This window comes from Nothoprocta perdicaria, unplaced genomic scaffold, assembly GCF_003342845.1.
Source record: "Nothoprocta perdicaria isolate Ctin4 unplaced genomic scaffold, notPer1 scaffold_118, whole genome shotgun sequence".
NCBI lineage: Eukaryota > Metazoa > Chordata > Aves > Tinamiformes > Tinamidae > Nothoprocta > Nothoprocta perdicaria.
In genome coordinates this window covers 1,612,766-1,626,192 of record NW_020454294.1, presented here as the reverse complement: position 1 = coordinate 1,626,192, position 13,427 = coordinate 1,612,766, and the positions used below count along the sequence as shown (strand labels likewise).

The 13,427-nt window shown below is 44.8% G+C and overlaps 1 protein-coding gene across 3 annotated transcripts in view; it reads right to left on the bottom strand.

Moving 5' to 3' along the window:
• SYT16 (synaptotagmin 16) overlaps nt 1–13,427 on the bottom strand; it is a 90,715-nt gene that overhangs the window by 40,315 nt on the left and 36,973 nt on the right. The window contains exons 2-4 of one of the 3 annotated variants that reach the window (XM_026053778.1): nt 7,805–7,902; nt 6,971–7,084; nt 6,419–6,606 (exon numbers count right to left, since the gene is read on the bottom strand). The gene's annotated coding sequence lies outside the window, so the exon portion shown is untranslated. Of the gene's footprint in view, nt 1–108; nt 180–6,418; nt 6,607–6,970; nt 7,136–7,804; nt 7,903–13,427 lie in introns of those variants that run through there. The other 2 variants (XM_026053777.1, XM_026053780.1) reach the window with 2 other exon arrangements.

The following is a 13,427-nucleotide window of genomic DNA, read 5'->3' as shown; positions in this document are numbered from 1 at the left end:
ACCTAGATCATCAAGGGTCACTGCAAAGGCAAGTTCATGAAATGAGGAAAGAAGGGCTTGGAAGGCTATGATGATTATGAGCTTTTTCTAAGCTAATGAAAAAATCACCTTAAGCTTGATTTGCTCTTCAGTCTTGAGTCCACTTAGCTCGTGTGTAGAAGAGAGAAGCAAAAGAGGCTCCAGGGAAGGTGGGCAGTGGGAGCACTGGGCCAAGGAATTCTCTCCCCTAATCCTGGGAACGCCCTCAGCTCCCTGCTCCTCCTGCGGCTGCCAGAGTCATGTTTAACAAGACACTAATAAAGCTCTTCCATTCTCACTGCAAATGCCAAGCATGGACTGCTACGATGAAACTGCATTTCCAGTTAAAATACACTGAGCACTCGAAGCTGTTCTGCTAATCTGAGGCTCTTGTGACCACGTTATCTGACAAGTTCACCGAGGGCGCTCAAGGTTCACGTCATCTGCAAGCTTCGCTGCTGACCCACTTTCCCTAAGGTAAAACAAAACAAAAATACAGAACGTGTTGGTACTTTTTTTGGCCTACATGCTATAAAAATGATACTTACACAGCTGAATTAAAAACAACAAAAAGAAAGGAACAGAGAGGCACTTTCCAAGTGATCATGTGCTTTGTCATAATAGTTTGCAGCTGGTGATCCAAAAACTCCCAGGGAAATAGAGGAAGACCTAACAGTTTATGTCAATAAAGCATATATATATATATATATATATATCACTGGAAAATGTTCATGGTTACAAACTGAAGGGTTATAAATCCACTGGTGCCAAGCACTGATCCTGTATCCCCTGGAAGGGTGAAGTAAAAACCAAGATCGGATCAAACAGCAAATAGACCCCCAGCTTCCCGGGGCTGTGTGTGCACAGGGGAGCCTGCAGCCTTGTTCCTTCTTCCCTAATTCCCTCATGTCTTTGCAGGCAGCTCTCGATTCCTGATGCTGTGCCAAATTAGTTGTGAAAACTGATTTCCGAATGACAGAAATGGTTGTGGTCAGGGTATTTAACCCCATGCTGTTTTCTCTGTTCTTCCCAGTCCTTTGTTGCACACTCTCCTTTTGCTACAAAAACTGCACCAATTAATTACGGATCCCCACAGTCTCAGGCAAGCTGGCAGAAGCAGAAAGGGACAGCAASAGAAGTTATTATGTGCAAGTGATATTATTTGGTCAAATCAGTTGAGACTCTTCCAAAAAAAAACCCATCCAARTCTGTCCACAACATATAGGAATTGTGAAAAATTTAGGCTGGAAAAAAAGTGTTTCAAGTCCAGCATCCAAATATGTTGCTATGCTCAGAAACTGCCCCAGCAATAGAGCTGTAACACTGATGGGGATTGACCGGGGGCACCTTCCCCTTTATGTAGATTGTAAGAGGTCTTGAATTTGGAAGTCTGCTTCCTTCACATACATCCAGAGCTTGCAAAAATGGGAACCAGTGGCTTCATGCACAGATGCTGCTGCCTCTTTCCGTTCCCACATTGAGTGAATTTTTAGGAAGGAGAAATGGAAACTCCTTCCTTGACCATAATATCCAACTTGGATGTATCGGAGAGCTCAGTTCTGTCTCGGCATGACTCTAGCTCCAGAGCCACTCCGCTGAAGCCAGTGAAGTCCTCCAAATCAAAATAAGGTCCTTGGCATTTAAACAGCCACATGCCACAACAGGCTCACAAAACCACTGCTCTGTGCTGAGCGAGAGCACAAAGAACCACCAATGAATAACTTTTACTATTTATATTTGCATTTCTCAAACTGAGGGTTACAAAGAGGGCAGAGAGAACCTCACAGATGGTTGGGGTATTAGCAAAGTAGTATTAGTAGCGACAACTGAGTTCCCTGAATGCAGAGGAGCGAAAAACATCTGTAATTATTGGATTAGGGGAATGAATGTAAAAACCTGCAGTCAGAAATTACAGCACATTCTGTAACTGAGCTGCTGCCATTCATTGGCTTGCATGAAGACAGAGGAGCCAAAAGGAAATCACAAGTGCAAAAGGCTGGAGAAACACCAGAAACACCTCGAACCCACCCACCGGTGCTGTCAAGCTGTTCTCATGGAGCAGCCCCAGTAGTGTGAGGTCCCACTCTTGCGGTCACACCAGCCCTTCTGCAGGAACCACGCGAGCCAGGGTCAACCAGAGCAATTACTCGCATGGAAATTACCAGTGGGAGAGCACATGTAGCTGCTTAACACAATGAAGTTATTTTAGAAACATTTCGAGGAGTCATCCAGTTACTGTTTTATTCCTTCCTCCTCCACATGCTCCGTGACGGAGTCTGCACAAATCGCTCTGTGTGGACTATCAGCAAGTGGTGCAGAGTGTGTAGTTTGGGAATCACAGTCCTCAGCGTCAAATGAAAGAAACCACCTCTCCTTGTTATCCTTTGTGGTAATGATGTGGCTAGACCTGGATACCTTCGCTATCTTTGTCTATACGCACAAGTAAGTCCATACTTCCCAGATCCTTYCACTTCTGCAAGGTCAACCAGTAGCTCAGCTGGTCATGCTAGGCGACGAGGGGTCACTGGTAAAGCTAGGCCTACTTTCAAATGGTTTAAAAAGCATTGAGAGCCATAAAACTGGTCCAGCAACTGTTCCCATAGCTGCTCTAATCTTTCATTTAATTCATTCTTTCTTGTTTTTAACTAGACTTTCTTGGGCGGGCATCAACAGCAACATTCACATGATCTCGTATCCATGAATCACTTTTACTAAAAGCCTCAATAAAAGCAATGGAAAGAGGRGATAATTTAGAAGAACAGCTTTATTTGGCACTTGGAAACTTCCATTTCAGGAGTTGATCTCACTCCCTCCATGGACCACTCAGGGAGTCTAACACGCTGGCTGAGCTACCTGCCCCTGAGCTACATAGAAAACCCCGACTCCCTTTCAATCTGCACCTAAGGACGACAAAGCCCAATACTACAGGATACCTGGTGTCAGTGTTAGAAAAGACCACATATACACAAAAAAACTCACAAATAACCACACCTGTTTACCCTCAGAARAGCACATTCCTGTCGTTCTGACTTACCATGCTGTCAGAGAAAGGCAGTTTACCATCTTGTCACACTGGACTCACATTCCCTGTCTTTCCTCTACCTTGTGMATGAACAAACCCCAAACTAATCCTCCTTCTATCATATGATGGTCTTACACCCTGCAAACAGGTTCCCAGTGTCTGGCTGGGCCGAGAAGGCTGCACTGAAAGCAAGGGCAACATCCAGACAATGCCACTAACATTCATGGCTTTGTTGAATTTTGTAGGTGTTGATGCTTTCCTTAGAGCCTCAGCTACAAGGGATGAGTGGCTTATGTAAGAAGTGCATCCCCATTTATTTATTTTAAGTACACTGCTAACCYTGGAGGCTAGAACAGTGGTTGTGTAGAACAGCTTGAGAACATGAACTAAAAGCACTCTCAAGGTTGATCAGACAGAAGAAAGAAATGGAAAAATGATTCTTCAAATCTCACAATGTTTAAGGTGATTTCATGTATGAGGAGTACATGCTTATTATCACGGTAAATGTTCAAGGCAAGGTASAACTGAAATCCTTTCGTATCAAGTAGAGTCAGAAAATCACTTTTCTTTTTTGTTTTATAATGGTATGACTTAAGGCCCAAAGGAAAAACAATATAGGTAGAGAACTAAGTGGGTGGTTTTCTTCTCTGAATCACAGCACTGAAGCACATGGTTAGACAGGGCTCTTTACACAAGAGTTTGCCCAGTGTTATCACATGTAAGCAAATAAGTTCATTTCAGACATTAACTTTTTGAAACAAAGGGCTCAGCAAAACTATAAATACCCGCAGTAAGAACCCTATTATCACCTTTTAATCGTGAAAATCACACTAGAGGAACAGACACCAAAGGGGTCTCACATGAGACCCAGCGACATGTCACGCCTCCAAGGGAGGACCCTCATTCTTTGCACTCGCAGATGATTCGAGGGAAAATTCCCCTCCTTGGCCACCTGAAAGTTCACCCACTCTGTGAGAAACCACTTCAATGGTTTGAAGAGGTTTCTCCAAGAGGAAAACGTGGTGTTCAATCTTTGTCTAAAACAACGGGCACACGAGCTAATCCAGACTCCAGGTTGTTCCAGTCACCTAAGGACTCTTCCTTGCTGCTGTCACTTCTCTCGTGCACATGCTGCAAGCATAACCAAGCTTGAGATGTACAAAGTGAACTAACTCTGTGCTACCCTGCTCTTGGGAAAGTATTCACCAGCCTATCAAGCTTTGCAGTCCAAGTTTACCCTAAATACTCTAAGGCTGACTATGTCCAGATGAGCTCTTGTCCTTGCAGTGAATGGATTCCTGCAGCTGAGTCAGATGCAACCAGCAGCAGCAGATCCAAACTCAAGACATGGGCTCATCACTAAGGTCAATGAGGCAGTCGAGAACACGAACCATGGAAACCCCGAGTATCAGAAACATTATCCATTGTGTCCYAGTAATTAGGAGGCTTTGTCCCGGAGTCTCCTGAAAGGTTCTTAATTAATTCTTCATTTTCACAAGATCTTTTCCCTTATTGTTTTCCTTTCATAAGGACACAAACTATGCAACTATAAATTAGGAACAAAATGACCAAATGTATCCTAGAGTCATGATAATAGAAACTTCTATTTTGCTCTGCCATTTCACCCATTCTGAGGTCAGACTGTATATCATAAGGTAAAGATAACAAATTATGAACAGATACCTGACACTTTACAGTGCACTTTCTGAATGCCACCTTGGGCACCTGCAAAGTACAAAGCAGACAGAATTACCTGTGTTCTTACACCACCTCTCTCTTTACTGGGATGGAAGTTAATGCTGAGCTAGATCCAAGGGAAAAAGACAAACAGTTCATGCATCAAAACCAAACAGAACTTCTCAGACCACAGTCTTAATTTATATATGCTGTTGCAAATTCAGGTTTATCCTACTGTRGGATAAGGACCTCCTCGCAATAAACAGCACAGGAGAAGAAGCTGAGACCAGTGAACTTTATCAAATATGTTACATTCCGTGGAGACCTTACTCTTTTCTACACAGCAAAAGCCAGATTCTGAACTAGGAAACAAAATTCTTGCTTTTCAAGATAGAGGGCAGCTTCATGGGGCAATTATGGTCATCAAACAGGGAGGTACCACCATAAGCTGCAACTGTTAGCTTGAAAACTCTCTCTTCTGACTTTCCAGCCACAATTCAGGCTGCAGGTTTCTGTATTTGCAGTGGAAAGACAGGGTAAATATAGCACGTCATCTACTCTCTCATGCTACTGTCCTCTACAAGCACTGGCATTTCCTACACACGCATTCTATATTGGCCTTACAAGCGTCAAAAAGCTATGGCAAAATCCAACCTAAATATAGAGGCTTGATATTTTTAAATAGCRCCAACTCGCCAATCTGATCTTGTATAAGCGGAAGAAGTCTCCAGCTTTAAATCTCCATTTTAATTAATGATTACAACACATTCCTCTACTGCATCAGATTTAGCACCTCATTAACGTGTTTGGTATTTTGCTTGTGCGGCACAGCTGTAGTTAAAGTTGAATTCGTGTTGCCATTATAAACTCATGTTTTCAAAGGTTTATTACTCAGACACATAAGATTTACTCTGAAATGAAAATTGCCATTGAGTGTGTCAGCTGGGAAGTGCTTTTTGGTTTTGCTTTTTTTTTTTTTTGTCCTTCAAAATTTGGAAGGAAAAAAAAAAAAAAAAAAAAAAAGCAAGCCGTTCTGTTTATTAATAATTCACATTTTAAAAGGCACTGCAAATACATGTTTACATGATAGCCTGTGACAGCTCCATAGAATGTCAACGCCCACACATCCCTGGGAGATGTGTCATCTTAAAAACTGAAATAAAAGCCACAGCCCTATACTACTTCATGGGAGGGACAGAGAAGGGAAGGAAGGCTTAAAGATAATATTGATGAAGGAAACTTAGTGAAAAAAATAAATCTTTGCTTAGAAATATTTAATTTAGGACTTTTAAGAGGGAGAGAAAAATCTCTTTTTCAACTTGTTAGTGCCATCAGCCTGGTCGTGGCTCACTAAAGCATTCAGCAAGAAATTCAGTTTGACTGACCGCCTATGGCACAGAGCATCCCACCCTTTGCTCATTCCTAAATCCTGGGTTCTTGGAGTATGGCTGAATCATGAACTTCCCAACGTCCATGCTGAGCTTGGTGGACAAGGCAAAACAGGCCTGAGAAAACCACCTGGAGGTCCAGGCTTTGTTACTGTCCCCTTTTACAATTAGTTTTACAATTGAATCACTAAAAAGAAGCAGACCTTTTTATTGGGATGCTTCTGAGGCTGCTACTTGGTTGATTATTTGATTATACTTATGAAATGCATATTTACAAATAAATATATGATGAAATTACCAAATTCTCACTTACCTCCATTAGCAAAATAGATGTAATCATGTATTTTTGAGGGCTGGCAGGCATTAAAACAGTATTTTTGGGGCACAAGAAAATTCCCTAATAGACTTTCTCACTGTTCTTTTGACTTGAGGACTGCTGGGTTTACCCAAGAATAATGTCTCCAGAGCACAACTAAGACATGAAAGGGAAGGTAACAGCTACTGCAAGAGAACACAGACAGAGATATCCTTCAGAAATGCAGTGCCATTACTCAGAATTACTCACATTTTGCTGTTTGCTGGGTTAACAAAATACTCCTCGCTCTCTTTCTCTGTATATTATGCGAATGAGCCTTCTCCTAGTGTTGCCCCCCATTTCTCAAGAAATTGCTCCAAACCACCAAGAGAATGGGAGCCTGGTAACAACTTGCATATCTATTTGATCCAGTTTTGGAGGCTGCTACAGTCTATCCAAAACCCTACTGTTTTCCTCACAAATAAGCCAACAAACAGCTTTATCTGTGCAGTAATCAAAGCCTCAAGGAGATGCTGTACATCAGAGCAGGTGCAATACTGTGATACTTACCAAGATCCTTGTGATCTCTAGACTCTTCTTCATAGTGTTTTTGTCTCGATTCTTCCTCCAGACATTGGAGACCACCTGTCTCTTCGAAACAGAGCTTCTTGTTGAGGAAGAGGACTACAAGGAGGATAATGAAGACTTCAATAGCAGACAAAAACCCAGGAGCCTCTGGAGTAAATAACAAAATTTGGATAGAAAAAAAAMCASTATCAAGGCAACTGGGAAAAAAACGCCTCGGGGAAAGGCACGGTTTTATCACATCTGCAACTGCAGCCCTGTTTTGTCTTCCTCTCACCTGAAGAACTAGCAGTGAAATTCAGCAGAACTTAGGCTTGTGCTAAGTGGATACAACATCTACATTGGGCCAATCCACTGAGGGTATCAACCAGAGKGCACGTTACCAACCAAGCCTGATTCTGATGAAGCTCTTCATTTCTGTGGCACATTTCTGTTCTGATGAACTCCACCAACAGAGAGGCCCTTACTAGCTCTAAGAAACCAGAAGCTGGCAGTGCAAAAGTCCCCTGGCCTCAGGAGAGGCACTGGCAATTTGGCAACAAGGACTCAGCCAAGATAGGGCAGTTTGTCATAAACCATTTCTATGTACCCTGCAGTCAATTCTTATGGGAGGCTGAAGGGACAACTAATTGAAGGGGATGAAGGGCCTAATACTTCTTGGGGAACCTGCATATTTTCTCTAAAAATCAGTCTACAGCTCTGGTACTCAAATAAGTTCATCGAATTTACGGAGAAGCAGGTTAATGTCTAGCCTATGAACCTTGTTAAACTCTTACTTTACCCTTAAGAAAGAAGTAAATTACAGTACTACATAATTACCACTCTTGGTTGCAAAGGAGCAGTCTCCAACTGAGGTAATTCAGTTTAGTTCCTTCAGGTTTGGCCACACTCAACTGGACACAGTAGACCTGCAGCAGCTGACAAGTCAACATCAGTGTGTCAAATTCTACAGGAACAGCCTTATTTCCATTTATCACACGCTGCCTGTACCACTGGGTCTGCAAAAAACCGCAGGCGCCAGCAGAAAAGCTTTTAAAGCCATTTCACCTCTCTCACACTTATCAAAATGCCAAAACAAGGGACAAACACCACGTAGCTCATCGAGTGCAAACAGCAAGGGCACGCGTGTCAAAATCTGTAAGTGTCATCTGCACAAAAATATTTGGCTGCTTATTCTGGCAATTACCTCAGCAGGAAGGGGTGAAGTTGAGCTGTCCGGTTCRAGTTACAGACCCCATAGAATGGGAAGCAGCAGGACTTGACTTGGCGAAAGGCTCAGCCTGGAAGAGCTGAGCTGCCTCCGCACACTAGGGCCAAAGTGTGCTGAATTCATAAAATAAATGCATAAATAAGGTAAAAATGCTTAACTGGACACAAAACTCATAGCAGCAGAGYGGGTCTCGCTGTCAGGAGAGACACTTGGTGCCACCACGGCTTCCCTGGATGGTTTGGGAGCCGGAACCGGTCCCATGTCCTCCCGTCCCGCTCAAGGCCGGGAACAGGCAGGGCAGGCGAGAGYGGCCGGAGCCGCCTCCTTCCCTCTATCTATTTCCAGCGGCTGAAGTCACCACTAAGGGGCTGCTAGAGCCAAAAATAAATCAGAGAGGACAAGTATAAATCAAAGGCAGCGTGACCCCAGAATATATGAGACAATCTGGCTGGGTCCCATCCCATCCCTCCTTCCTTTCCTCAGCACAGCACAAGCAAGAAGAAAGATTTAGTCTCTATCCCACATATAAAATCCTTGGGGGTCTGCAAATCTGCACATATGTGTGCACAGAGGGTGGGTAGTTAAGCTTAAAATGTGCAAGTTTGGAGCAGTTATGGAGCAAACTGAGCCTTCAAAACATTGCTGTCAGTGCAGGCAAGCTCATTGCAGAGGGCATGACGTAGAGGGGTTACAGGATGACATATTTATCAAGTCCTTTTATATAAAACAAGCTCTGAGCCTGTCAGTGTCGATGGCTTTGCCCTTCTCAGGGAGGACAGAAGCAAGCCACAGACGCTTTAAAACACTGTGTGGCCAACACGTGCTCCGAGGTGCTCCAKGAACAACGACACAGAAACCCCCAAAGTACCAATCTGCACCCGGCCTGCACGGTACCTTCCAGAAAGCACAGGAAAAGGCAGCTAAAGAACCTGCCCGTGAGGACAGCGGCATCCTGAGAGCTGGGGCATCTACCACGAGCTGCTCCCCATGAGCCTAGAGGTTCTCAAGCTGGTACAGGAGCATCAATGTCCATGGCTCCGTTCCGGGACCATGGAGGAGAAGGGACGTCGCGGATCCCTCCCTGCAGGTCCTGAACAGCAATGGGTATCAGCCACCTATCCCACGGGAGAAGGTCCCAGGGCTGCGAGGGGGCGGCTGGATCCTGTCCCACGGCTTTAGGCAGAAGCTTCCTCTCCTCTTCCCCACGTTCTCCATGCTGGATAGCAGAGGTTTGTGCTGCAGCATCCCCAAGGAAGGGCTGCTCCTGGGCATGGTCTCGCACGCATGGGCAGGGAGGCTACAGCCCACACAGCTGCCTGGAGCATCTCCACCATCGGGAGCCACGCGCCGCTCTGGCAGCTCCGAGCCCTCGGCACGGCCCCAACTCGGTCCCCAACTGCAGGGCCTTCTGCAAACGGAACTGCCAGGCTAAAACACGTCCGGGAAACTGCCTAAAAACTGACTGGGGGCAGAGGTCTGCTCTGCTTCGGGACCTAGGAGAGTCCCCAGTGCACTGATGTCACTTGTGTTATGGCATCTCTGGGGCACATCTGAGGTTCTTAAATAAGTAAATGGAAAAGCCTCCATCCACAAACAGGCTACACTTCTCAAATCAGATATCTCTGGCATGCACGAGCACAGAGCTCGAGAGAAAAGGATGGGGAGATCAGAGGTGGCTGGGAGTGAACACAAGGCATCTGACAGGATATATAAAGCATAAGATAAGCATAAACAAGGTATTACCATAAMATCCCCACTTTAGCCTCTCTCTCAAAGCCACCTTCCCCAGACAAGGTGAGGGCAAAGTGGAGTCTGTCTGGAAGAGCACGAGGGCGATAGTGGCCATACCATTATATTCACTGAAGCCATGTGAGCATTTGGTTTGTGAAAAGTGCCACAGCAAATCCACTAGCACACTGAGCCCTGCAGGCAGACCAGGAAAATAAAAGTGCCACTGTAATTTCACGTGGAGACTCTGCAATTAGAAAATTTTAATCCATTCTGCTTTGCAAAGGTTAAATTTTGGACAAAAACCTATTTCAGACAATAGCTTTTTAACTCCATTTGATTCCAAGCTTTCTTCAAAAGGAATATTTACTGATACTTTTTAGTTACAAAAAGAAAAAAAATACCATAAATTGTCTGTTTTACTGTCTGTGCTAATTACATTTCATTATATACTTGGAGTAAGCTATGATTTTCCTGCTGGTTCCCATGACATTTTTCATTATCGAGCACTAATTGTCTAGCAAGCACACAGCACTGTGAACCAAGTGGGCTGGYGTGTGGGCAGAAGTTCTAGCGGGAGCTACGACGCAGCAGAAGTGCTGCATTATTATTATTAATATGAGGGGGTATTCGAAAGCTTCCACCTACTTGTGTGCCCTCACCCCTGTCAGGGTCACAGCGTTGGAGGCCACCTGCAATGAGCCTTGCACTTGGCAGCAACCAGCAGCTGCTGAAGGGACAATGTGGCCAACTGATGGCACACGGGAAGGAGAAGTTCTGACGAGGTGCAAGGGGAAAGAAAATGAAGGTTTCTTCCATTAYTCTTTGCTCAAAGCACATGGGTACCAGGATCCAGGCTGGAGGCACCTTGGACAACCACAAGCTGAGGTCAAGCTTATAAAGAAAGCAGTGACATATGTGGATTTCTAAAGGGATAGGATAGCTAATAGGATTTTCCTAACAGAGCAAGCCAGAAAAAGGCTAAAGGGTTTTCCTCGGGCACAGCTAAGAGCGTTTCCCTAATAGCAGAGCCCCTAACAAACCCTTATCTAAGCAAGCTCAGGAGGTGCAGCATTTCACAAACTCTGATCTAGGCAATGGGGCAGGAGATGAGTCTYTACAGAGAAACCAGCCAGCCCGAGGAGCGCACGGCCGCTGCTGCCCGGGCCGCCCTTATCAGCGCCGGCCAGGTGGCAACTCTATTCGTGTGCCCCGCACGCAGGGAACACAAACACTTCAGAAATAAATGCGTGTTCTCTCAGGACGGCAGATCTCTCCCGATATCTACTTCAAACGAGACAAAGCCCGACCTTCCCAGCGAGGGAACAGTTGTGTAACTCCTCCTCTTCTCCTCAAGGTGCTCCACAAATACGCGACCAGAAATGCAGTCAGGCTAGAGGAGGCAGCGCTTAAGCAGAAGGGTGAAATTCCCACCCAAGAGAGGGGGACTCGCCCGGCACCAAGGTTCGGTTTCACACGCTTTATTTTTATGTGCTGGTTTACACACCAGATAGCAAGAATGAGCAAGTTGTCCAGCCCTTTGAAGGAGATAAAGAACTAAAAGAAACTTGATGGCATTTCTATTAAAATTTGAAAAAGAAAAGTTAAAAAAGCTGCAAAACTTGATTGATCAAAGGGTAGAAAAATGGGCCCATTCGTAGTTATTGATGTGTTTGTAGGTCATCTTTAAAGATCTAAGCTGCCCTTATGGCATATGACATGGGCATACAAATTTGTAAGGTCTCAGGAACAGGAGGGCAATTTCATTTCCCTCGTCTACCCTCTGCGTGACGACAGCATCCAAACACCTTGAAGTCTTCAATGTGCCCATCCTCCCAACTAAAGCAGGGAATTTTTTACAGATCTATTCCACAGAAAGTTAACCAAGGCACAGAAGGGACCAAAACCAGTGAAAATTACGTTCAAGAGAACAAGGTAGAGAAGTTCAATCCATCCACATAGGTACTCTAGTGTCTATAGCTATCTTACTTTTTACCCCAAGATTGAGGCCCTCATACTAGAACCACAACTGCRCTTTCCTACAAATGACAGCACATTGGTAGACCTGGGCCTCTAGGCATCTCCTCACACACCTCAAGTGTTGAGATGTGGCTTGAAAACCACAGAACTGGCACTTCTTCCCTTCAAACCTGATTCTTCTAAGGTCACAATCCAATAGACGTGCTCAAATGACACTTGACAGTTCCTGACAACGCCAGGTTTAAGGGACAGCCCATCAGGCACAAGAGAGGACACGGAGGTAAAGGCAATAAGATAGAGCACTTGCCTAAGAAATGGAAGGTCATGGACAAGTTCCCCATAAACCTACATTTTTCTTTTCCCAGTGCTAACTCTAAGCACAAAATTACACAAGAGCACCCTCTACCTTCTGGCCAAACCTGTGTTAGGACACAGACAGTTTACAAACCAGCCCTAGAAACAGCATGAGTGGGCACAAGTTTTCAGCCCATCTGCTGGGGTTCTTGATCAAGAAGAGCAGACCCAGGCTCATGTTCTCACGACTCTGTCGGGACTCACGAAGCATCTGCTGAAARACAGATCACCAGAACACAAAGACTGGAAGGGGAGACCTCAAAGCAGCCATATTTCACTATTTAGGACTAGATAGGACTAGCAGGTCATATTTCACTATCTGGGACTCTGCAGTGGCACTGATATGCCTCCAGCAGAAGTTGCTCTAGTCTTGAGCTCCTAACAATGTTTTCAAGCAAGCAGATGSTTCTGTGAAATATTCTGCCTTCAACAAAATGCATTTTCCAATGAGAAAATATGAAGGTATTTTGCTAGATACCTTTCAAACAACTCTGGAACACTAGTTCATGCAATAGTAAATATAAAACATTTGCAGATTATTCTGGCTGATGTCCTGCGTCTAGAGGAGTACTGGCTCTTACCCCRTTTCTCTGCACGTAAACACACAAACGGCAAATATAAAGGGGAAAAAAAGGAAACAAAAGCGTGYGACACCAGACCAGAGAATATTTGTGCTAACTAAAGTGATTCAAGCAACAGTCCAGACCTCTAAAGGGCGATTCCGAGACTAATTTTCAGTATTATTAATAATCTCAGCAAAAGGTCGTGAAACAGCAAAGTGTTTAAGTTTCACTGAAGTCAACAGGACCAGGGAGACCGAGAATTACTGCAGCCCTGCCCTTGAATAGCCCTTCACAAATTCCAAGCAGGTCCCCTCCAAGTCAGAGCTCAAGAGGTTTAACAGGGGCAGCACGAGGAACCTCGAATTACCCCCCAGCCCACGGCCCGTCCGTGCCACCTCTGGCCTAGCCCAGCCAATGCTTCCAAGCCAACGTGGGATTGTCACCATTTCTGGGACCTCCTGTTCAGCGCTGGAACATAAGTGAGGTTGTCAGAAAATTCTAAAYGAATAAAACAAGACACGCAGAGGCACCAACGCATCCAGCCTGAGGCAGCTCAGACACAGATGGGGAGGCCATTCCGGGGATCTTCGCCTCTTGGCAGTTTTCC